At 36.3% G+C, this 23,687-nt stretch overlaps 1 protein-coding gene across 1 annotated transcript in view; it reads left to right on the forward strand.

Annotated features, from left to right (window-relative positions):
* The first annotated feature begins 1,293 nt into the window (after positions 1-1,293).
* The window catches only part of PELI1 (pellino E3 ubiquitin protein ligase 1), a 54,647-nt gene continuing 32,253 nt past the window's right edge, over positions 1,294-23,687 (forward strand). The window contains exon 1 of the mRNA XM_045828402.1: positions 1,294-1,424. The gene's annotated coding sequence lies outside the window, so the exon portion shown is untranslated. The remainder of the gene's footprint in view (positions 1,425-23,687) is intronic.

The raw sequence follows: 23,687 nt of genomic DNA on the forward strand, positions 1-23,687 counted from the left end.
ACTTCGACTTTTCCCACTCTAAATGTGTTTCTGATTTCTAAGCATTTTTTTTTTTCCTTCCAGAGTATGGGGTTCCAGGTAGGCAGAGAAGGAAAACAAAAGATCTTCAGACAGTGTGACTTTGGTCAGTCCTCTGGAAATTCAGTAACATGCCCTGCCTTTCACCACCCTCCTCCACCACCTGTGGGTGTAGACTTAGCTGACCAGCCCAACAGCATACTGAGACCTTGGTTCAGACTTCTCTTATTGCCAAATGGAAGTTTGCCAATATATATAAACAATTTTCAACTTTCCACTTATCTTTTGAATTTACGCTTCATGAAATTTCTGTTTCTTAGAAATTGTAGGCCTTAAAATACTCTTCATTATTTTACACAGATCAAGTAAAATATAGTGATCTTAACCCTGAACTTTTACCTTTGCTGACCTTAAAGTTAGACATGACTGATTAAGTGAAAATAATTAACTGTGGGATTCTGAGAGTGGTAGTGTCTCTAACAATTTTATAATCAAACTGTTCAGTTACTCGACGGAACTAAATTTCTACAAGTCTTAGGTTCTTAGGGAAAAACACATGAATTTGAGGCAGAAAGCTTTCGCTTGAAGGGGAATGAATGGGTATTTTGCGATTCAGGATTTGTGGAATAAAATTAAGTAACAGGAAAGATCGAAATTTCGGGAGGAAATCAGATTTCACAGGGCTCTTATGAGTGGTGAGGCTAGGAGTTGGGGTGGAGCGAAGTAGGAACGACTAGCTGAGGGCGGGATTCCTAGCAGCACCACAACACAAGAAGGGCCTTGTTCAGATAGCAGCCGCACCGCACAAGTTCTTAGTCCTCAGTGTGTCGGTGACCATGGTAACAGTAGGGGCCGAACCTCTTCCTCCCCCCAGCATGCGCAGCGCACAGGGAACCGAAGCGTCTTCAACAATGTATCCCTTTTTTTCTTCAGCGAATGAACTACAATTCCCAAGAGACGCCTCGGCAACGCGGCACCGCCTCCCCTGGGGGTCCACCCCTGTTCCCTCCCTCAGGCCCCGCCCCCTACTAGTCCCCTCCCCTCCCTCCGAGAGTGTGTCAGTGACCCAGAGGCGGTGTGAGGCGTAGGGACCGTCGGGGGGCGCCGCCGCCGCCTCCACCAGCAGCTTCATCAGTGTCGCGCGTTCGGATTTGCGTCGAGCCTGCCCGGAGTGCACCACAAAGCGGCCCCGCGCCTCTCCCACCGCCCGCGTTTCCTCAGTGCTCGGCTCTGCGGCCAACTTCCCCTCGCCCAGCTTCGCCGGCTGGCGAGGAAGGCGGCGGGCGGCGGCGAAACGCCGCGCTGTCTGCTCGCGCTCCCCGCGCACGCACTCTTCTTCTCCCCCGCCCCCCCTTCGCTCCGGGTCTCGGGGCTGTGCTGGGATTCCGGCCACCAGCAATTGTCCGGTGAGTGGCCTCGGCGGCCCGCGGGAGAAGTCGAGGCAGGGCCAGCGAGGGGTGCGGGCAAGGCGAGCGCGCAACTTCCTTGGTGGCTTTCTTGGGCGGCGGGTTGGCTCCCCCCGCCCGTCTGCGCGCCCCCGCGCTGGAGGCGGCAGGGAGCGGAGTTTGCGGCGCCTGCCTCCCGCTCTCTCGCTTGGGGAAGCGTCTTTGTCAGGAGCTGGCCCGGCGCTCCCTCCCCCTCTGTCTGGTAGCGGGGCGCGCGGTGGCCAAGTCCGCGCCCCGCGCTGGCCGCGTGCTGCGGGAGGTGAGCTCCACGGCTAGGAGGAAAAGAGAAATGAAAGAGAAACAAAGGAGGTGGTGGGCTTTTCTTTTGTGTGTGCGAATCTGATAACTTCTTTCTCCTTCATTACGTAACGCAGACTTCCAAGTTAGTCAGTCTTTTTATTGTTATGATTATTGTCATCATCTCTGCGTGTCTCTTGCATTTCCTTTCATCTCTGGATCTCAGAGCATTTTAAAACACTAATTAATTACACCTCCGGGGACCCTACGAAACAAGTTAATACTCTCGTTTCCGTAAGTGGGTAAATTGAGGCCCGGAAGAACGCTCTAATTGATGGATACCCTTGATCTTCCACCGCTCCTGGTGTCTGAGGACCTGAAAGCATTTATGAGTTGGAACTCGTCCTCCAATGCCCCGTGGAAAAGTTAAACATGCTCATTTTACTTATAGGTTAACTGAAGTCTAAAAGAAGTCTGGGTAATTGTTAGGTAGTTCAAACAATAACTCTTCTTACGTAGTGTTTGAACCTTAGAACCTCAAAGGACTCTTTAAAAGGGCCCTGAATGGGGAAAATACAGTAAATCATAAACTCACCTCACTATCTACTTTAATTTTTGTACACGCAGGTCTGTTAAAGGCAAGAGAGCAATGATGGGAGAATGGGAGGACAGATTTTTTTTAATGTAGGTTTAGCAAATTTTAATCTCTACACACAGGAATGTGTGTAGGTTTTAACAGCACCAACAACTTTCCCATCGGTAAGTCACTAAACAGTATATCAAAAAATAATCAAATAAGCACTTTATCCATAAGCGCTGATTGTGCTAAGGGCTGAAGCTTTAAGTGCATGAAAAGGTCATCTGTTTGTTTTGATTTAAAGGCTGTGTATTTACAGAATGTCAATTTTGTTTTCATAGCAGCTGATCTTTTGTTTCAGAACTGGCTTTGTCTTTTTCTACATTGGGTATCTATTACTTTTATCATTGAGGAGAAACATAAGGGTTTTTAAAAAATCATTTAGTTTGCATAGTGTGAATTTAAATTTTTGAATTGTGGAAAAGATTCAGTTTCTACAGCTTCCGTTTATATTTTCTTCATAATAAAAAAAACGTTTTCTCAGAGTGATCAAATTTACATTTCTCAAAACATTGTCCTTATGGTACAAATACAGCATGTGAATTCCTTTTTTTTTTTTAATTTTTTTTTATTTTTTAGTCATACCAGCAGCCTCTTCTGGAGGAAAATACTTAACTGTGAGGACAAGTTTATTTATTTTGGTAGTTGAACCAAACTGGAAGGTATCATAAATTTAAATCAAGAATCTTTCCTACTAGTTTTTTCTGAGGTGAAGAATACCAGAACTGTAGTAACTGTATACTTTGACTTATTCTGAATTCTCTTGAATTTAATTTTGTATTACCAAGTTGTCCCCAGATTTTAGATTCTGATGATTCCATCAAAATAGGAAAGTGAAACGTTTGTTGTTTTAATATTCCCCCCCCCCCCACCCCCAAGTCCTCTAACTGGTTCCCTTTCTGTAATATGTTAAAAGAGATCTGGAGTTGAAAACAAACGATTGGAAAATATAAGTTAAATGTATGGAAGTTGCTTGGAATGAAGTGGTTGTAATGCCTCATCTAATAAATGTATGACTTTTAAGGTGAAAACTCTCACCCAGATTTTTTTTTTTTTACTGTTCTAGAAGTGCTGCGGTGTAATAATAGTAGTATTTACTGACTTGAAAAAAAGTGAGCTGAAAATTGTCTTAGTGGCAGATTTGGGGAGGGGGATTGAAATTTGTGCTTTCCTTAAAATGATCATTTATCTTATAGCTGGTTATGTTGTGTTTCTTAAGTTAGCATTTACAAACCACACTTCCTAGAGGCATCTATCTTTATTTTAAGGAAGCTACTAACAAAATTCCTTTGCTCAATTACTAGAGCCCAAAAGCAGAAGTTGGTATTGACCAGTGAAGGTTGGCAATGAAGGTTTCTCAATTTCTTTGGGACCCCTTAAAGAAAAGGACAAGTACAGGATAGGGAATTGAGCCTCTAGTACTGCTCAGTGGTACAGAGGCAAGTTTCAAGGAGAAGCCTGAGTATGTTTCCATTTGACTTTGTTTCATCTTCCTTTCAGGTTGTCAGAATGTCACTTGTACATTAAGAGTTGTGTCATTTCAGAATATACCTTGTGGTTGTCCAGTAGGTCATGTGATAAGGACTAGAGTAGTTGCACCTGTGAACAACTGTTTTCAGACAGAAGCTTCTGTGGCTGCTAAAGATTTTAAGCCAAAAGACTCAAAACTGAAAACTTCTAACATTCTTACATGCATACATCTTACCCTGGCACATCAACAGGAACCTATCCTAGTGTTAAAATAAAAAGGCTCATATGGATTATTACATACATGTTAACTATATATTAAAATTTAATAATAAAGAATTAATTATTACTATGAATATGGTGGCACCATGTGGTGGCAAGAATATGATGGCACTGAGGTGATTCTAGGAGTTTCTTTGGAAAAATCAGGTTATTCCAGAAGATACATTAATGTCTTTTAGTTGACGAGAATAAAAATTTAAGAGCCAGGGAAAAGAAAGAAGAAAATTCACAGAATGAAGGAAACTTGATGAAGATGTTTTTAAATAGTACAACATTAAGGAGTCCTGACAACATTATATAATGGACAAAATTCTAGCTGAAGTCTGTAAACAGTGAATTCCACTCAGCACTTTCTGTTTATAGACTTCTAGCCATCTTTTTCAGATTTCCTCTAAATAGATCACACAGGAAAAATAAATAGAAATCATTCTTTCCAGGGATTTTAGGTTGTGTGTGTGTGTGTGTGTTTTTTTTTTAAGAGAGAGATGGGAGGAAGAGAGGGAGAGACACATCAGTGTGTGAGAGCTACATTGATCAGTTGCCTCTCACATGCTCCCAACTGGAGGCTTGCCCGGCAACCCAGGCATGTGTCCTGACTGGGAATTGAACCGGTGACCTTTTGGTTCACAAGGCCAGCAACTCAGTTCACTGAGCCACACTAGCTAGGGTGAGATTTATTGATTTATTTATTTATTTACACATATAGTAGCCATTTTTGTGTGTTTCTTTAAGTTTGACCTCTGCCAGATAAAAAGTTATGCAGACTAATGTATGGGAAACTCAAGCAAGAAATTTTGGTCACTGAGAGAACTAGATATAATCAATTTCAAGTTACACCATTAACTTTTTAAATGTTACCTTGAAAGACCACTCCTAATAATTTCTCCTTCAAAAGGTTAAAAATAATTGCCTAACATATTTGTTGCTACTGAGCAAATTTGCAAGTAATAAAGAGAAAGCACGAGATCTCTTGAGTGATTTTTTTTCCCCTTTAAATAGCAATAGGTAATGGAAGCATGAACATCTGATTGGAGCATTTAAATTATCATAGCTTCCTTCAGAAGTAAACTGAGAGCAAGAGAACTTCATCAGGTAATTCAAGAGAAATCAATTGTAAACACGTCTTAAGACCTGATTATTTTTCAGAATATTGTACAAGCTGTTTTAGTTTTTTTGTTTTTATTTTTGCCACAAAAAACTCTATTTCAGAATTTTAAAGTTTTTAATTCAATACACATGTTATTTACTTCTTTGTCAAAAAATGTACTGCTTAATGGGAGGGAAGTGGGGAGGGTTGGGAGGGTGGGCTGGATTGGGAGTAAAAGGGAGAAAACTGTACTTGAACAATGATTAAAAAAAATGTACTGCTGATTTTTATTTTATAATGAATCTCTTGGGATGTTGCTAATTCTAAAAATATGTGGTACCCCCAGTTCCCCATCTTCTACAGTGTCTTTAATTTTTTTTGGCTATAATTTGCTTTTTCCTCTAAATTGTAAAATAAGCTAAGTAATGTTTAAATGTACTTGACAGATATGACAGTCAGTAATTTATTATGCTAAACTTCAGCTCAGTTTCAACATTCAAGGTATATTGAATCTGTTTTGGAGATAGAAGCACACTTATTTTTAAGGGGGCTAAAGCAGGGATAACAAATAGATTTCACCTTGAGTACCAAATCTGATTGCTTGGTGGTATCTGCCTAGGTCAGACTCAGCAGGAAAGAGTGCTATGATTAGCAGTTTTTGCTATTGGGTGGGCAGTGGACTTTTTGGCAATAATGCCACATATTCATTTAGTAAGTATTGGATACCTTTTACATTTCAGCACTGGTCTAGATGCTATCACACAGACTAGAATCCCTGCCTTAGAGTGTTTACATTCTAATAACAAGACTCAGACAATAAATATAAGTAAAATATTTCATTTTTAAGGACAAATGACTAGGATTCTTCAAGAAATAAATAGCAGGAAAAAATGTGAATAGGGAACTAAAAGTTTAAGAAACATAGGATTCATATCTACCAAATACAGTACAGACCTTAGGCTAGATCCTGCTTTGAGCAAACTAACTGTAAAAAGACATTCATGAAAAATTGGGGAAATTAAGACAACTGGATATCTGATGAAAAGGAATTATTAATTTTTACGGTATGGTAATGTATTATGTTTTTTAAGCAAGAGTCCTTACCTTCTAGAGATATAATGTATTCATGAATTAAACTATGATATTAGGGTTTTTGCTTTAAAATAATTTGAAAGGGAAAGAAACATAGATGGAAATAACATTGGCCATATTGTTGAAAATTGTTGAATGTAGATGATGGATACATGAGATTTCTTATATTCTCTCTGCTTTTGTGTATGCTTGAAAATTTTCATAATGTACAGTTTTACGCACAGACACATACATGAAAATAAAATAGAGAAGAGGAAGAGAGAAGATGTGGGATGGGAGGAGGATGCAGAAAAGACCTCATTGAGAAGATGATAGAGTATTTGAGTAAAGACCTGAAGGAGGTCAGGCAGTAAGCCTTGCAGGTAATCTTGGGTAAGACATTCCAGGCAGAGGGAACAGCAAGTACAGTGGCCCTGAGATAGGAACTTGACTAGAATGCAAGAAACTGTAAGAACAATGTGGCTGAGTTAGAGTGACAGAGTGTAGCAGTAGATTAAGTCAGAAAGTTAGAAGGGGCGGGTAAAGGAGACCAGATTGTGTAGGGCCTGATTATCAGTCCTTGTTTTAAAGTAAGGATATTTATTGTATATATTTATCTAAAATAAGTCTATGTTAGTCACCTTGGAAGCTACACACTTATTTTAACAATACTTGATTACTCAGAAATTTTGGAACTTCTTTTTTAATTGCCTTCTAAACCAGTTTAAGTGCTACACATGAAAATAGCTCATTACTATATATACTTTTGTGTTTGCTCCTTGTGTTTAAGAAAAAAGGGGGGATTAACCACATAATACCTCATTTTATTTATCAGAAATGACTTAGAAAAGATTTTGACAGAAAGAAAATAGGAAGCAACTTCAGGCTATAGCTAAGAATCAGATGCACTCAGAGAAGACAATTACTGTTAGTAAAAATCAGATCCACCTATAGACTAAAAGGAGTTTTAATAATGTTTGTGACAATTGTAGCATAATTTGGAATAAGAATATAACCTTACTGACTGATATTGAAGAGACTATTAGTTTGACTGACTGATATGGAAGGGACTGTACTTGGATATTTAAGAAAATTCCAATACATTAAAACACAAACACCCAAGAAGACCATGCACATTTCTTAATACTTAAGCACTTTGAAACAGTCATGCAAATAAGTTTCATTTGTGTCATGCATTCAAGACTGCCAAGATGGCATTTATAATATAGTGAAATTGTATAACTTTCTTGTTGCTGTCAATATACTGAGGAACTGAAAGACTAGCACACTTTTAGGTAAATTAATCTGGCTTTCAAGTCTTGTATATATGCTTCAATTCTCAAGTTAGTAATTGTTTCAAGAACATGCTGATTTTGATTTCCCGTAAAGAACTTTTAAAAAATCATTATTATTAAAATTATGGGAAAATTGGGTTTCATTCTCTAAATGTTTGAAAGCACCCTCACTGAAACCCTCATAAATATGGATTTTTAAAATCTACTCATGGGCCCATATACATGTAGAGATTACTAGTTTTGAATGATTTTTTTTTGTAGAAATTATTTCTAAAAGAAGAAATGTTCTAACCTGAGAAATCAAACTTATTTGAGTTTTACTGTACTGACAACATTGACTAAAGAAAACCATTGTTTTTCTAGTTAATTATGCATAATGGGAGGAACAGTGTTTTCAGTATTTTTTATCCAGTGATTTGTAGAATTTAATGGAATGAAGTAGAATTTGTGAACTTTTATTATATAATAAATTTCATAAAGTAGCCACTAAGAATATTAGGTATGTAAAGTATATAAGAAATGCTTTAACAAAGTTTCTTTCTTTAAATATTTTTCAGAAAATTGCTAGGAATCTAGTTCTTTAATTCACTCAGAGTAGTTGTCCCTTTGGTGTATATATACGGGGTGGGCATAAGTGGGTTTATAGTCATTCATATGGAAAATAATATAATAACTAATTGCACTGTTAGGTTGGATTATTTAATATGATTTAAACACTAAACTATTAGCATGGAACACAGAGCCCGTGTTTAATTCTTGGGCTTTCCATTAACTCTGACAGGTATTCATCTGTAAAATAAAAATGGCAGCAGTTTTTCATGAAAGAATTTGAAAGTCTATAATGGTGACCATAGTGCAGTGTGGCTCATTTTAGAAATAGTTTTCAGTCTGTTGATTTGGTGGTAGGTTAATGAATTTGGTTTTGTTTTCATTTTTGTGGAATAAATAATTTATGGTAGGGAAGGAAGGGAGAGGAAGGGAAGAGCAACAGAAGGAAGGGAAGAAAAAATTGCCTCTCACAAAATAGTAAACAAGACCACAGATAATTCTTGTAACTTGGATCTAAAAGCGTCCATGACTTAATAAGCTATGATGCAAATGTATAAATTAAGTAAAGAATTATAATAATAATACAACTTCCATCAAGGAAAAAAAGTGGCTTTGAAAAAGGGGCATCTTGTATTTCATGTTGACTTAAATATTACAATCACTATGAAGCCTATAGCTAATTTTGGAATTAATAAGGATATGATTAACAATAATTAAAAATTACTAAAAATTTTAGTTTATGACTTCAGCCTCATAAATTTTTGCAGCATAAGGTTTCACGTTGTTCTTTTCAGCTTATGCATTGCAAGATACTTGTATTCTACATCCCTGCCTCTCTCACTTCATCTCTCTCTTGTTCATCTCTTCATCACTCTGCTGCTAACTCTGTTTATCTTCCTTTGCCTCTTTAGTAGTGTCCATTGTGCTTCCACATTGTTTTCTACATTTGTCTGCCATTTTGTATACTTATAAATTAGGCTTGGAATGAATTAAGAGCCCTAAAGAAGTCACCTGTAAAGGGAACTTTTCCTGTTCTTGTCTTACCTACATAGCTTCTTTGTTCTCTTAAAAAAAATAGTTATTTCTAGAGAGAAGGAAGGGGGGGGAGATCAATTTGTTGTTCTACTTACTTATGCATTCATTGGTTGCCTCTTGTACTTGACCTGACCTGAGATTGAATCAGCAACTTTTGCATATGCGGACAGTGCCCTAACCAACTGAGCTACCCAGCCAGGACCTATGTAGCTTCTTTTTATCTTTTCTTGCCCTTGTTATTGCTGTGTGCTCTGGTAGAGAGGTGGTATATTCCATCCAGCAGACACTAAGAGATAACTGTGTGACCTATAGGATGCAGTACTTTTTGAACTGAATAATATAAGGAACAGTAATAAACTTACTGACTTGAAATTCTCATGAGTTAATCCTGCATCTATCCAGAACTTATACCTAAACCAGCAAAATTTGATAGTGGAATTAACAGCATCATGGAATTTCAAAAGCTGTTTTCAGCTTTTGATATATGTTGTCTTTTCTAAAAGTTTCAAATAAAGAGGGTCTTCATCATTACTGCAATATTAGCTTAATTATAAATGGGCTTGGGGAAAAACTGTGCCTGGACTTATGTTGATCTTTTTGACAATCTAGAGGAAAGGACAAAAAGTAATGTGGTGAAGAAGTTTATAATTTCTCATTCTGTGGAATGAATTACAAGGTCCTGATTTTTTGCTAGTCGGTAGGTGCTCATTGTAGTGTTCAACATAGTTGGCTTAATTTTTAGAAATCACAATTAAGTTTAATTTTATTTTTTAACAATAAGTGAAAACAGTTGGAAGTGCTCTGATGGTTCTTCAAAACCTTAGTGTTATATTCCTGGTTCTCGGCAGATGCCATCCACAGTACTTCATGTTCCTCAGGGTTAATGCTGGATTTAATGGACTGCATTTATTGGAAACACTAAAAGCTGATCTCCTTTCATTTTAAACTATAGTTAACACAATGGAATTTTTATTCTGCAAAATGATTCTTACTACCATACTTTAAATTTCCAAAAGACCAAAATTAGTTAAATGATAACATTACAGAAATCCAAATTACAAAACTAGTTAACTTTATCTTTTGTGAGCAAGTGTGTTACATGTATGTCTTTTTTAAAGTACTGGCTCCTTCTAATTAGAAACCACAGTCCTATAGACAGACTTCATGTAATTGAAAACTTTAAAAATTTACTTACTGCTTTACTGTAATTTTCATTTAAAATGGGATGATTCAGTCTCTGGACTAGTTCTGTCAGTTCACCAAAGGATCAATGAATTGTGTTCTTAAAACTGTTTAACATAGAAGAGGTTTGTGACTTCAGTAATACCAAACTTGTTTCCAATTTATCATTGACTCTCAACAACAACAAAAATCAATTTGCTAAAGCTTCTTTGTTGTATCTCTTTTAGAAATGGCACACCAATTTATTTGTGTGTAGTTCACCCCTCATAGACCAGCCTTTTAAGGCTTTAGCTAGAATTTGCCTCCTGAAGCTCTTTAAAATGGCTTCCAAAAAGCATTTGCTAGGTTTTAGAACTGAGTAGGCTGTTAATGATTCAGTATGCCCCCTCAATTCTTCTCCCACTTCTTAAATTGAAAGCTCCTTCAATAGCATCTAGGTACCCTGAGTCATCATGGCTAAACTCTAAAGAATTGTCACATGGAAAAACTCACCATGAAGTAAAATTGTCAGAAAACAATTTGAGTCTGATATTGATCACAAAGATACAACCTTCAGGTGGTGGGCGTTATTTAAATTTATTAATGTACTTACAAGTACACGTAAGTCTTTATTATAGGACTTGTAAATTCTGAGGACTTGTTTATTCCCAGTTAAATTTTAATTGGTTTGATTTTTTATTATCTATTACATGAAAAGAATTCATTTTTTTCATTGAACAAATACGGAGTCTGTCTAGAAGCTATCCAGCCATGTACTATGAAAAATAGAGACATTTCCTGAAGAAGATACAAGAAACATTGTACATAGGACAGTGATGCCTTGGTCCCTTTCAAAGTAGGCACCTTGGCACCTTACACAGTTCTCTCGATTGCCATCAGCTGCTATGTCGTATTTTCCTGAATCTCTCGTTGATGGTCTGAAATCTCTTCCCTTTCAAAGGCTATTTTAGTTTTGGGGAAAGCCAGAAGTCGCAGGGTGCCAAATCTGGGCTTTAGGGCGGCCGAGTCACCTGGGTGATTTGCTGTTTCACCAAAAAACTACAGGAGATGTGATGCACAATTGGTCACATTGCGGTGATGAAGCTGTCAGTCACCAGTTGCCCATAGCTGTGGCCTTCTGAATCATCTGAATAGTTTCAGCAGAGGAATGTTCAAGCTTAATGCAAAATTTGATGCAGATTCGTTGCTGTACTCACTCAGTCATTTTGAATGTGATGGTTACACTGTACACATGCTCACTCAATGGCATCTACTGCCCCCACTGACTAGTACAGTGAAGTTGTCATTGTTCACTCATGCACATTCCAGTCCACTCTCTTTGGCTGCCAGGTTACATCAACGTTGCACAAACTGTTCTTGTTATATTAATAATGGCTGGACTTTTTCTGGACAGATCTCATATATCTGAGGCAAGTGGTGTGTATGCTTTAGGATAAAACCCATTATCCCAGAAGTCAAGAGACCTAGAGTTCTGGTCTGTTTATTTAATAGGTGCCTCATATATTTCACTTAACCTCTCTGGACCTTAGTTTCCTTATTTTTACAAGGTCAGCAACTTCATGATAGCCCTCTTTGGGATCAACTCAGGGCAGATACAGCTAATAGCTGATCCCAAATCAGCTTCAGACTCTTTTTTGGCACAGCATGGTCAGGAGCTATAATGGTCAGCATTTTAGATGAAATTTATCTGTCTTCTCAACCTTATAAAGTCTCTGCCAGCTCTTTGATTTCAGGACTTTAAATGATTTGCATATAGCAAGTGTCTCTCTTGCTTGAGTCTTTACTGTCTCTTCCAGTTGATCATTATGGGTTGAAACTTACTATGTGAATTGAAGAATGCTTTGTAGTCAGAGATAGCTTATTTACATTTCATGTATTATTATATACTGAATGTGTTCTCCTGAAATTCATATGTTGAAGTCTAATTCCCAATATGATGGTATTTGGAGGAATAGAACCTTTGAGAAGTGATGAGGTCATGAGGGCACTGATTAGTGAGTTTATGAAAGACCCCAGAGAGATCCTTTGATCCTTTTGTTGGGACACAGCAAAAAATAGCCATTGAATCAGAAAGCAGGCCCTCACCTGACAGGAATCTACCAGTACCTTGATCTTGAACTTCCCAGTCTCCAGAACTGTGAGAAATAAATTTCTGTTTATTAGCCATCCAGTATATGGTGTTCTGTTACATTAGCCTGAATGGACTAAGACATGTTGTGATGTTAAAAACAAATGTTTGGAGAAAAGTCATGAGGGCCCTTAAAATTTCCCATGAAATGAAAACAAGTCAAAATGGTCAGGGAAAACTTGATTTAAATTTATTTCAACTCCTATAGGAAATGTTTCTAAGTCAAAAAACTCAGGTTAGTGAAGTTCAAAGTGATGTGTTGTGTCTATTTGGGGGGTATATAATGAGGCACAACAAATACTAGACTGAGAGACAGGAGGTCTGAGTTCTGTTTTTAACCTGGTTATTGTCTTTATCTATGAAATGGTATCAGACCAGTGCTTCTCAAACATTCATGTATTATGTAAATTACCTGGGCATCATGTTAAGGTGCGTATTCTGATTCAGTGGGTCTGAGTGGGCCTTGAGTGGACATTTCTAACAAGCTCCCACATGTGCTACTGCTGTGTGCCATGAACCGCACTTTATAAAAATACATTATTGTATGAGACTCCTTCTGGCTTAGAAAGTGTTTAAATCATAACTTGACTTCTTTTTCTCCAACTCTTTTCCAAGTTTCACTGAACTTGTTCTTTTTGTAGCCTTTTTTTCTAGACTCATTCTGTATTCTCTCAGTCAGATAGCTCCTGTAGTTTTGTTGTTTTTCCCTTGCCAAAATCAACTTCATGGGTGGTTATTCAAGTTAGAAGTAGGGTAGTATTATAGAAAGAGGCTTTTGATTCACATCCTCCCCCCACTGATTAGCTCTGTCCCCTTGGACAGTTGACTCTGTTTACTTAACCTCTCAAAACTTTGAGTAGCTTCCTAGTAGCGTTCTTGAGAGGAAAAGACATGGTATAGAAAGCCCTTAGCACAGTGTCAAGCATAAAGTAGGTGCACAAAAATTGGAAATTATTTTTATTATTAATGTTGGCATCCTGAGTTGGTTTGGTAGAGGAGAAAGAAGTGAGGGAAACATCTGTCCACAGCCCAGGACCTACCTTCTGTGTTTCACATTTAAAATTCCAACTGCCTACTAGACATATTAACTGAAATTCTTCAAACTTAACCATGGTCAAAAGAACTTCTTTATTTTTCTTTCCTTATCTGTTCTGCCTCCTTCGATCCTGAAGGAAGTTAATGTTTCACTCTCTACATGCCCAAGTCAGGAACCTATTAGTTCTTCCCTTGTTTTTCAAGTACAGTGGTACCTTCATACTCATTGTTAATTCATTCTGGAACTTGTGATGAGTGCCAAAACCTACAAGGGCTGAACGATGAAGCATTTTCTCTTGCGGGGTTGTGTCATGACTCATATAAGTTCTAGCAAGTGCAACAAGTGCCAAGCAAGCGCCAAGTGTTGAAACATTTTTTCCCCGTCAAAATGCCACGCATATAGGATTTGATGAGTTCTGAAGCCAACGAGTACCGAGGTATGACTGTGCCGCTCTTCTCTATCCTCACTTTTACCATCTTAGGTAAGATAAACTCTTCATAATCTTTTACCTGGGCTGTTTTTTAGCTCATCTTGCTCTTAATTAGCCTCCTCAGGTTTCTCATATTCTTCTCTCCCTTTATCCCCTCCTCCTCACACATCCTCCATACTGCTTTCAAAGTTATTTTCCTAAAAATCCTTTTCTAAAACCAAAATGTTTGAATGCCTGCTATGTAGAAGGCACTGTGTAGGCACAGAGTATACAATGAGAAAACAAAATGAGACAGTTCCTTCCTAATGAAAATCACTCACTAGGGATGGAGATAGATACTAAAAAGTAAATCAGAACAAGGTGCTCTGAGAGAGAATAACAGGATTTTATTCGGTGGTCAGAGAAAGCGGTTCTTAACATTTGAATGGTTAAGCTACTATCAAAAATGAGAAGGAGACAGCTAAGCAAAGAGCGAGTTAATGTTGATCCAGGCTGAGGGTACAGCAGGAGCAAAGATCCTGAGGTGGGGGTGTTGAGTATGTTTGAAAAGTAAAATGCTTAGGACATAGTGATGGAAAGATATGGAGAATGAGAACTTCCAGGTTTCTAGTATGAGCAGTTACTGGGTTAATAATGGTGCCATTTATTAAAGTAGAAAGATTAGGGGTAGGACAGGTTGGGACAAGGAGTGGAATCATAAGTTTAGTCTGTCAAGTTTGAGAATATGAAAAAAATAAGTGCAGTTATGTCAGTCTCCTCTCTGGTTCCTGATTTCATATAAGATCTGTTCCAAATTCTCTCTTGGCTAATAAGGTCCTTAAATAGTTGGACTTTTGATCCTAACTTGCCTTTCTGGCTCTTCCTCAGCTTCCCTTCATTGCTGTGCTTACGCCATAATGAAATTATTACTGTTCTCAACAGTTTTCAACCTTTGCATATGTTATTGTAGAATAAATGCCTCTTCATCCTTCAAAGCCAATTGCGAATATTATTATTCTATAGAGTCTTCTCCAACTTAGATTAGGGTCTCAGGCCTTTTTATTGTCATTTGGTTAATACCCCTGTTATAGTACTTACCACATTGTTCAATATTAGCATTTCTCTTTTAACATATGTGTTTGCATTTCATTAAACCATGAGCTATGTGGTACAGATATCAAAGCTTACTGGTTTTGTGTTCCCAGAAACTAGCATACAGGGTACATAGGTACTGCTCAGAAAATGAATGAATGGCTGTTGTTTGTCCATAAGGAATCTGACCTGACTTTACCCCCTGAACTGGAATGAGTGTTCTTTGCATCCATAGGGTCCAGACACTACTTTTATCATATTACAGTGACAGTAAAATTTTTACATACATTTGCTAAGGACAGGAACTGAATATTGTTTTTCATTGTTTTCCTAGTGCCAATACAGTGCTTAACTTGCAATCAGGAAAATGCCTTTAGACCATAGTTTCATTATAGAACACTTCACCAATAATGCCCTTGGTGGATGCACATTATGGGAGCTGGAGATAGTAGGAAGGGAGAGCCAGTATAATTATCTCTGTATCTCAAATGCTTTCTTGCTTTTCTTTCTAAAAAGATAATGTAAGTATGCTCAAAGTAAAATAAAATCTAGTTATTTCTTTGAAATAGCTGTGGATATCACTAATTATCTCCATATTGTGAAATATAGCAACACTTTTTCAGTATTCATCTTACCTGACCTCTCAGCAGCATTTGACATTGTTTCCTACCTTTTTGAAACATTCTTTCTCACTTCCAGGATAGCATACACCATATGCCAATACCTTGATGCTGTTACTCTTTTATTTTAAGAGTTGCTGCTTTGGTTTTTCAGATAACTAAATTTTTTAATTCCTCAAGGCTTAGCCTTAGGCTCTCTTCTCTATATGCTTTCCCTAGGTAATTTCATCTGTAAGCTGAAAATTTCCAGATTTATATTTCCTATATATACCAAGTGGGGCAAAAGTAGGTTTACAATTGGGAGTACATGAAACACAGTTTATTCTTATATTATTTTTTATTAATTATTGTATTATTTTCTCTATGAACAACTGTAAACCTACTTTTGCCCCACCCTGTGTATTTCTAAATTCTCCCATGGGTGTTTCAAGGGTAACTCAGATTCCCATGTTCAAGGTCAAACTCATGGGAGCCTCAAAAGTACCAGACTACGGAAGTTTTTGAAGAGTGATTTATTACCCTTCATAAAAATTATTTGAAGCATTCTCACCTTTCCCCCAGAATTCTGTTTAGTAGGAAATTGTTTTCATACTAAAGAAATCATTTCTAAATAATTGATAATATATAAATATTCAAGTAAATAGAAATTGACTGTCAGAAGTACTGTAACAGTAAACCTTTATTGAGCTCCTATTTTGTGCTAGGTACTTTGTTTAATTTTCATAACAACCCTTGAGGGAGGTAATACTATATTAGTGAAAACTAATAGCCTGTAATGATTACAAGTATAGAGTCTTAATAAAAACTCCTCAGATTCCTATCCCAGATGCCAGCCCTAAAATTTATTAGATGTGTGACCTAAGGTAATTTAATGATATGGGCCTCAGTTTCTTCATCTATAAAACAGATGATAATATTTCTCTCCTAAGAACATTATTAGGAGTTAAAGAATTAATTGTAAAGATCTTTGTAAAATGCCTGGCACCACTTATGATAAGCACTGCATACCTGTTAATGTTATTACTCATTATCTTAAGGTTTACGAATAAGGAACCTTAGTCTCACAGCTATCAAATGACATCACAGCTATCAAATGCTAGGAGATAAACATAGACAGTCTGACTCCAGAACTCCCTTACCCACTCTATTTTACTTTATTTCAACTAATAAATTATCTCATCCTCTTGCACACAGACTCCATATTAATGGTCTCATTGTGATCATACTAGTGTTCATTCCAGCTCTCACACCTGGTGTTTAAAATGTAGTAGATCTAAAATATGTAGGTAAAAGCTCACTTCAGTATGATCTGAGAGGCACAAGAATATACATCTTAATTCTGTTTTAGTCTATGTGCATTGTTTGTTTCTCTCCTTTTCTTATTAGCAGTTAAGTCACCAAAATCCCTAGAAAGTGGAAATACTGCATACTTTTATATTACTCTTAAGAGTCTTTAGTTGTGATTTATGTACTTTTTTAAGTCTTCTTTTTCTAAACATTTTCAGAATGACTTGGGGGCTCAGTAGCATGTTATATTCATATAGAGTGCCTAAAATAAATAATTTTTGATATGTTTATTACTTCTTTAGAAATTATGTAGCAACTTGTCCATTTTTAAAAGTCTGAGATATTTCAATTTCCCAAGGAGTTTTCCTTTGAATTTTAATTTTATTATCTGCTTTTTGAATAGGAACTTTGATTTTAGTATTTTGATGTCTTTGAGTCTGTATGTATTTGAATGTGCTTAATTTCATAAGCTTTAGTCTCTGACTCTCATTTAGGCCTTTAGTAAAAAAAAGCACATTGAGTTACTATTTATAGCTTCTAATAGTTAATTTGCCCCCCATCCCACCTTATTCTTTTTTTCATTGTTGATTTTTTATTCTTACTCACTTGTGGCAAAAAAAAAAATTTGTATTGACAATATAAAGGCAGAAGATGGAAAGTTTTGTAGCCTTTGAATTTAGCAGGAAGGAGTTCTTGAACAAGAGTAGACTTTGAAAAACCAGAATCATCTATACAAGAAGAGCCCGTTTTTACCTTGTTTTTGGAACTACCAAATTTTTTGGACTGTAAGACGCACCAGACCATAAGACACCCCTAGGTTTTAGAGGAGGAAAATAGGAAAAAAAATTGAAGCAAAAATGGTAAAATATTTAATAACATAAGCTGCCCCCTCCCCCGACAAGCCAGATAAGCTACATTAGAACTATAAGACACAACCCCTTTCCTCCCAGATTTGGTGGGGATGCCTCTTATAGTCCAGAAAAATACATTAAATTGTGACCTATTGTATTTACTCTTGTGGAAACAAATATAGTTAAAATAGTGTTTCTATCGGTTAAGACTCTATGTGACAATAAAACTCCACTCAAACTGGCTTAAGTGAGGAGAAGAGCTAATGGTTTGTATAAATTGGTCCAGGTTAGGTGTAGCTTTAAGAATGGCTCTGCCCAAGGCTCAAACAATGCCACCAGGACTTGATTTCTGTGTTTCAATAGCACTGCTTCCTCTGAGTTGGCTTTATTCTTCAGCCCTACATGAGCAAAAGATAACTTCAGCCCCTTCAGCCCCTAGATCCTCACAGTGTCTTGTGTATCTGGAAAGAGTAACCCTCATTTTCCTAGAAGCCCCAGCAAAAGTCTTGCTGTATCTCTTGACTTAGATTGGCACACTCCCCTTGTAGGGAGGAGAATGGAGAGCTCTGACTGGGATTGAGCAATATGCCCAGCCATCAAGTTTGAGGGCTTAGCTCCATCAGATACATATAAACTATTTCCAAAAGGGGAATAAAGATACCGTTATACCACAGGTAGGGTTTATGTTTGCTAGGCAGCAAAAAGTAGATGTCCTTAACACCTGGTAGTGTTTTCCTTTTCCATTTTAAGGCTTCGCACTTACCTGGAAAAGACCAGTTTTGATTGTTACTGTTGTTGCTGTTTTTAGTGTTTAGTGCTAATTTGGAATTTGCATGAATTCAATTCTAAGCTACTGTTTTAAAGCAATATATAAATGGGAATTGCTACAACTTTTCACTTCTGAAGAGCTATGAGAATATATCGGTATAAAATTTGGTGCTACTTTAATAAATACCATAATAGTAATTTTTCTATTAGCTCTAGTAATCAAATTGGTTGATAGTTCTATGATATAAGGCAATATTTTTGTGACTTAACATGTTTTTCTAGGTTAACATTTTGTTGAATGCCTTAAGCAAACTGGGCTTTTGGACCAAGGAATTTATAAAGAACCATAAAATCTAAAGTTCTGTTCTAGATACTCAGGGTCTTCGAAGAGATGAAGTAGGAGTAAGGGGTGATAACAGACACTAACAAAGTGCTTTCTGAAAATAAAAGCCCAATTTTTATTGAAAAGGAAAATAAAGTACCTTTTGTGGGGTTACTCCTCCTAACACCAAAAATATGAAATGAAGTTGAAAATGATACTTAATGTGTTTTAGTCTAATATAATCATTCAGATAGTTCCTTCTATTTTTATGTTATATTTATATATGTGAATGAGTATGTTTATCCCTATAAGACTTTCACATTCTGTAGCCTTTAGTAAATTTTAGTATTTTTCTCTTAAATAATTTCTTTTTTTTTAAGATTTTATTTATTTACTTTATATTATAGAGAGGGGAAGGGAAGGAGAAAGAGAGGGACAGAAAAACCCATCACTTGCCTCTTGCATGCTCCTCACTGGGGACCTGGCCTGCAACCCAGGCATGTGACCTAACTGGAAATTGAACCAGTGACCTTTTGGTTTGCAGGCTAGCGCTCAATCCACTGAGTCACATCAGCCAGGGTTCTTCTAAATTTCTTGATACTATAAGAATATTTATGCTTTAGTCAACAAATTACAGTGAAGACTTCATAAAATCTATCTTAAACATATATTTAACATCTTCTTTTTCTTTATTATTAAGTGCTGCAAATTGAGCAAGGCAAAGTTTTCCCCTTGGTTTTCAGCTTTAATAGGAGATAGCACAAGGTCATACATAACTACTGTATTTTCAGGACTATAAGACACACCGGACCATAAGACGCATCTAAGTTTTAGAGGAGGAAAATAGGGGGAAAATTTTTGAAGCAAAAGATGTGGTAAAATATTTAATAACCTGTGACCCCGCTCCACTGCCCCCCCCCCCCCAGCGAGCCAGGTAACCTACATTTGGACTATAAGATGCACCCCCATTTCCCCCTGGATTTGTGGGGGTGCATCTTACAGTCTGAAAAATAAATAGCGTATAATGCAAAGCTGGATATAAGGCTAAGAGGTTAGGGGATAAAGACTGACTGATTTGAAAAGACATATATGATGGATTTTGAAATGTTAGCAGACTGTTTTACAGGTAAATAGTAACAATATTAAAACACTGTTTACTGAGCATTTATTATACATTCAGTTTCATTGGTGTCAAAAAGTGTGTGATACATGTGACATAGACAGCCATGTTACTTTAAAAAGGGGGGAGAGCTGGAAAAATATGAATTATGTTAGATCCAGAAGACACATAGTATAAAACTTAAAAATCAAAAGTAATAGAGCTTATTAGGACACATCAAATGGGGAGCTTTCTATTTCAGCCATCACAATAATTCTTATTAGTATAATTAACAGTTGAGAAGCATTTCTAACAAAAATTTTGATGTTTCTAACTTCCAGGGAGGTAATCAATGATTTGAATAAAAACTTAATAGTATATACATTACCATAGAAGGTGCTAGATTAACATTAGAGTCATTAAAGAAATTCCTGTGGCTTTGTATGGATCAGCAATATTAGCAGTTGTTGACTGTGTTCTCTCTCTTTTAGAATCAGCAATGTATTTATTTGCTTGGTTTTGATATAGGTATTAGTACATTCTACAAAATAAGATGGTTCACTTAATTTTTTAAAAGATTTATGTATTTATTTGTTTGTTTATTTATTTATTTTTATAGAGAGGGGAAGGAAGGGAGAAAGAGAGGGAGGGAAATATCAACGTGTGGTTGCTTCTCATGTGCCCCTACTGGGGACCTGGCCCACACCCCAGGCATGTGCCCTGCCTGAGAATTGAACAAGCAACCCTTTGGTTCACAGGCCATCACTCAATCCACTGAGCTGCGCTAGCCAGGGCACAAGATTGTTCACTTAAAGTGAACCTTCCAAAATACAGTATGAGTTTAAATGAGTGGTCTTGGAAAATTTATAAATAGCCTCAATATTTACTGAAAAACATTTTCATAATCACCATAAAAGTATTAATAGCAGTTAAACAAAATCTATTTTAATTGCAGTTTATTGAAGTATTGTTTATATGAAAAAGAGTTCAAATTAGTTTGAACAAATAAGATCTGAATTTGTGGTGTTCTGAGCCTAGTATTTTGTAATTGAATGTCAAGGCTATATTAAAGTGCTTACATTTATTTTTCTCTATAAAAGATTGTTCTGACAGTGAGTTCAAGTCATTTTCACAATTTATTGCTGTCTAAAAATTTCCCTTGACTTCACATTTTGTTCTGAATGTCTTGGTTTCTTTCCTCCACCTACACAATGTTGAAGGAAGGTGAAGCAAGAGTTGCAAAGTAACACAGTGAATTTGAGAAACTTGGCTTGTTTTAAAAAAAGATATATAAACAAAATAAACCTTTATTATAAGGTTGCTTTTTGTTGATACCCAAAAAAAGAGCTTTTGGCAAGTGTTCAGTAAATGTGTGAATAACCTGATTGATTTAGTTAGAATAAATAGGAAGCTTTGATATTTGTCCTTGTAGATATTTGGCTCAGTAAACACAGTAATAGACTCTATGGTCAAAGGTATACAAACAACAACAAAAATACAACAAAAAACCCCCCACCAAACATAGATTCAAATATCAGCAATTTTATATCTAAGGGCTTCAAAGAGAAAGAACAATGTGTTATTTAGAATCTTGTTTATTTCTATTATGAAAAATGATCATGTTAGCTTAAATCGAACCCAATGCTTTGACAGCTGTTAATATTAATAGAGGAGATCCTTGCTGAGAATTTTAAGCTGTATGAAATTCAGAGATATCTATACAAGCTTTAACATACTCTTGTGTACTCTATAATAAAACTCTAATAAAGGCAGGAGACATTAGAACAAATAATCAAAGATAACATAAAAGCAAATGAAATAAAAAAGAACTCACTAAGAAATGTCACATCAGTTCAACTCAGTCTGTAACTTTGGTTAAAATGTAAAATTTTAAGAAATTTTTGAGGTCCTGTTCATTTTTTTCCTTAAGTGGGACAGGTATAAAAAACGATGTTCATGGCAACGAAAAAGTATATTGTACTTTGGAAAAGTACATTTGCAAATCTGATCACTTTGTTTTAAAAGCATAGGAGTGTATCATTTATAACTTTACTTGCTTAAGACTGTTTTATTATTAAAACAGGAAATCTCAGAAAAATATATATTTTTTTAATTCTGGTAGCTCTGTTAAGAAAAGGATGTTTCTCATTTAATCTTTGTATCTATAACTCCTAGTGGAAGTACCTGATCCATACTAGGCACTCCATCAATGTTTATTGAACTAACATCAATTTTAGAAATTTCAAGATAGGATGTGGTGTTACTGTTCTGGGCTTTAAAACCGTATCCCCTTTACCTTTGTGTCTACACTCCCACACCTTTGTATCTCAGTTTTCATATAAATAGATTCTCAGTTTTGAGTGTGAAGAAAACTGGTTATTTTTTATCTACCCAATCTTAGCCTATGCTGAAATTACTTAAAAGGCAACTCAATTTAACAGCATTCCTTCTTTTCACATATTTACAGTATAGAGTATAGATTCTGAATTACATGAGTGGGAAGAGCTTGTTTTTATCTAGAAGATTGATTGGAAAAAAAGATAATGTGGAAAACCAGTTTGAAGAAAATATCTATTCCTGTCTAGTGGTTGGTCCTAAGAAATGTTAAGAGGGAGCTAAATTCTGATTTTCAAATGTTAACTGAGGCTACCATCTGGATTTTCCAGGTTAGTTCCTCCTAGCAGGTGCAGTTATTACTTTGACCACAAGCTTGGCAAATGGCAGTTGTTGCAGTCAAAGGCTTACTGAAAAGAGTTTGAGAAAAACAGTTAAAAGAGCATTAAATAATATATTTTTAACTCAGCAAAGTTCTAGAAGGCATCTACTTCCAAGTCAAGTCAGATTCATCCATGTTAAAAACCTGACTGACTGAATGTTTAGCAAACATTGCTATGATGTCATAATTTACTAAATTATGGTCTCCCTACAAATTTTTATTTTCTCTATTGTCAAGATATAAAGGAGAAAGATTATTGTCATGCTTTCTTTTTACACTGAACTGAATTTTAAGTAAGGTTTTATATTTTGGTATACATATATTAAACATCATAATAGATTAATAGTTTCTTTAGTTTTCTTCTAGTCCTCCCCACCTAGTTCCTTGTCCCTAAAGGTAAACTCATCCTTAGTCATATTTGTCCTGGTTCTCAGTACCTAAAAATATGCAAACCATATTCAACATCAAATGGAGATTCCTTTTGGTCGGTTTTATCCTGGCTAGTCTTAAATAATTTAAAAGGCATTCTCCAGCTTTATATAACAATTTATTACTTCTTTTACATACTTGCATTCCATAAATGTGTATGCCACCCATCACACTCAGGAGAGAGCCATGTTACTGGTCTGTTCTTGATCCGTTTGACCTGAGGAAAAGGAAAGAAACAAACCCATCTCTGGTCACCTGATAGGTCTTCTACCTTCCTTAGAGACAAAGCCTGCCTTCTGGGAGAAATTGAACAACAATATACACAAATGCTGAGGGAGCCCACACTAGCCATCTGTATTCAGCAATATAAATTTTCATATATAAACAGTGGAAGAATTACCAAGACAATGTGAGGAGAATAAGTAGCTAGGAAAAGAAGCTATGCTGTGCTTCTTGTGTCTTTTGTGGGTTTCCTATACTTACATCATCCATTTGGTCTAATGCATTTAGCATATATTGGGTTGGCCAAAAAATGTCCATGTTTTTTTCTGTAAAATAAAAGACATTTTTCATTTCCACCAAAACTTTATTGGTTTGGATATTTTGAGTATGTTGGCCATTTCCC

This window comes from Phyllostomus hastatus, unplaced genomic scaffold (assembly GCF_019186645.2).
Source record: "Phyllostomus hastatus isolate PE091 unplaced genomic scaffold, TTU_PhHast_1.1 phas_scaffold_78, whole genome shotgun sequence".
Classification (NCBI taxonomy): domain Eukaryota; kingdom Metazoa; phylum Chordata; class Mammalia; order Chiroptera; family Phyllostomidae; genus Phyllostomus; species Phyllostomus hastatus.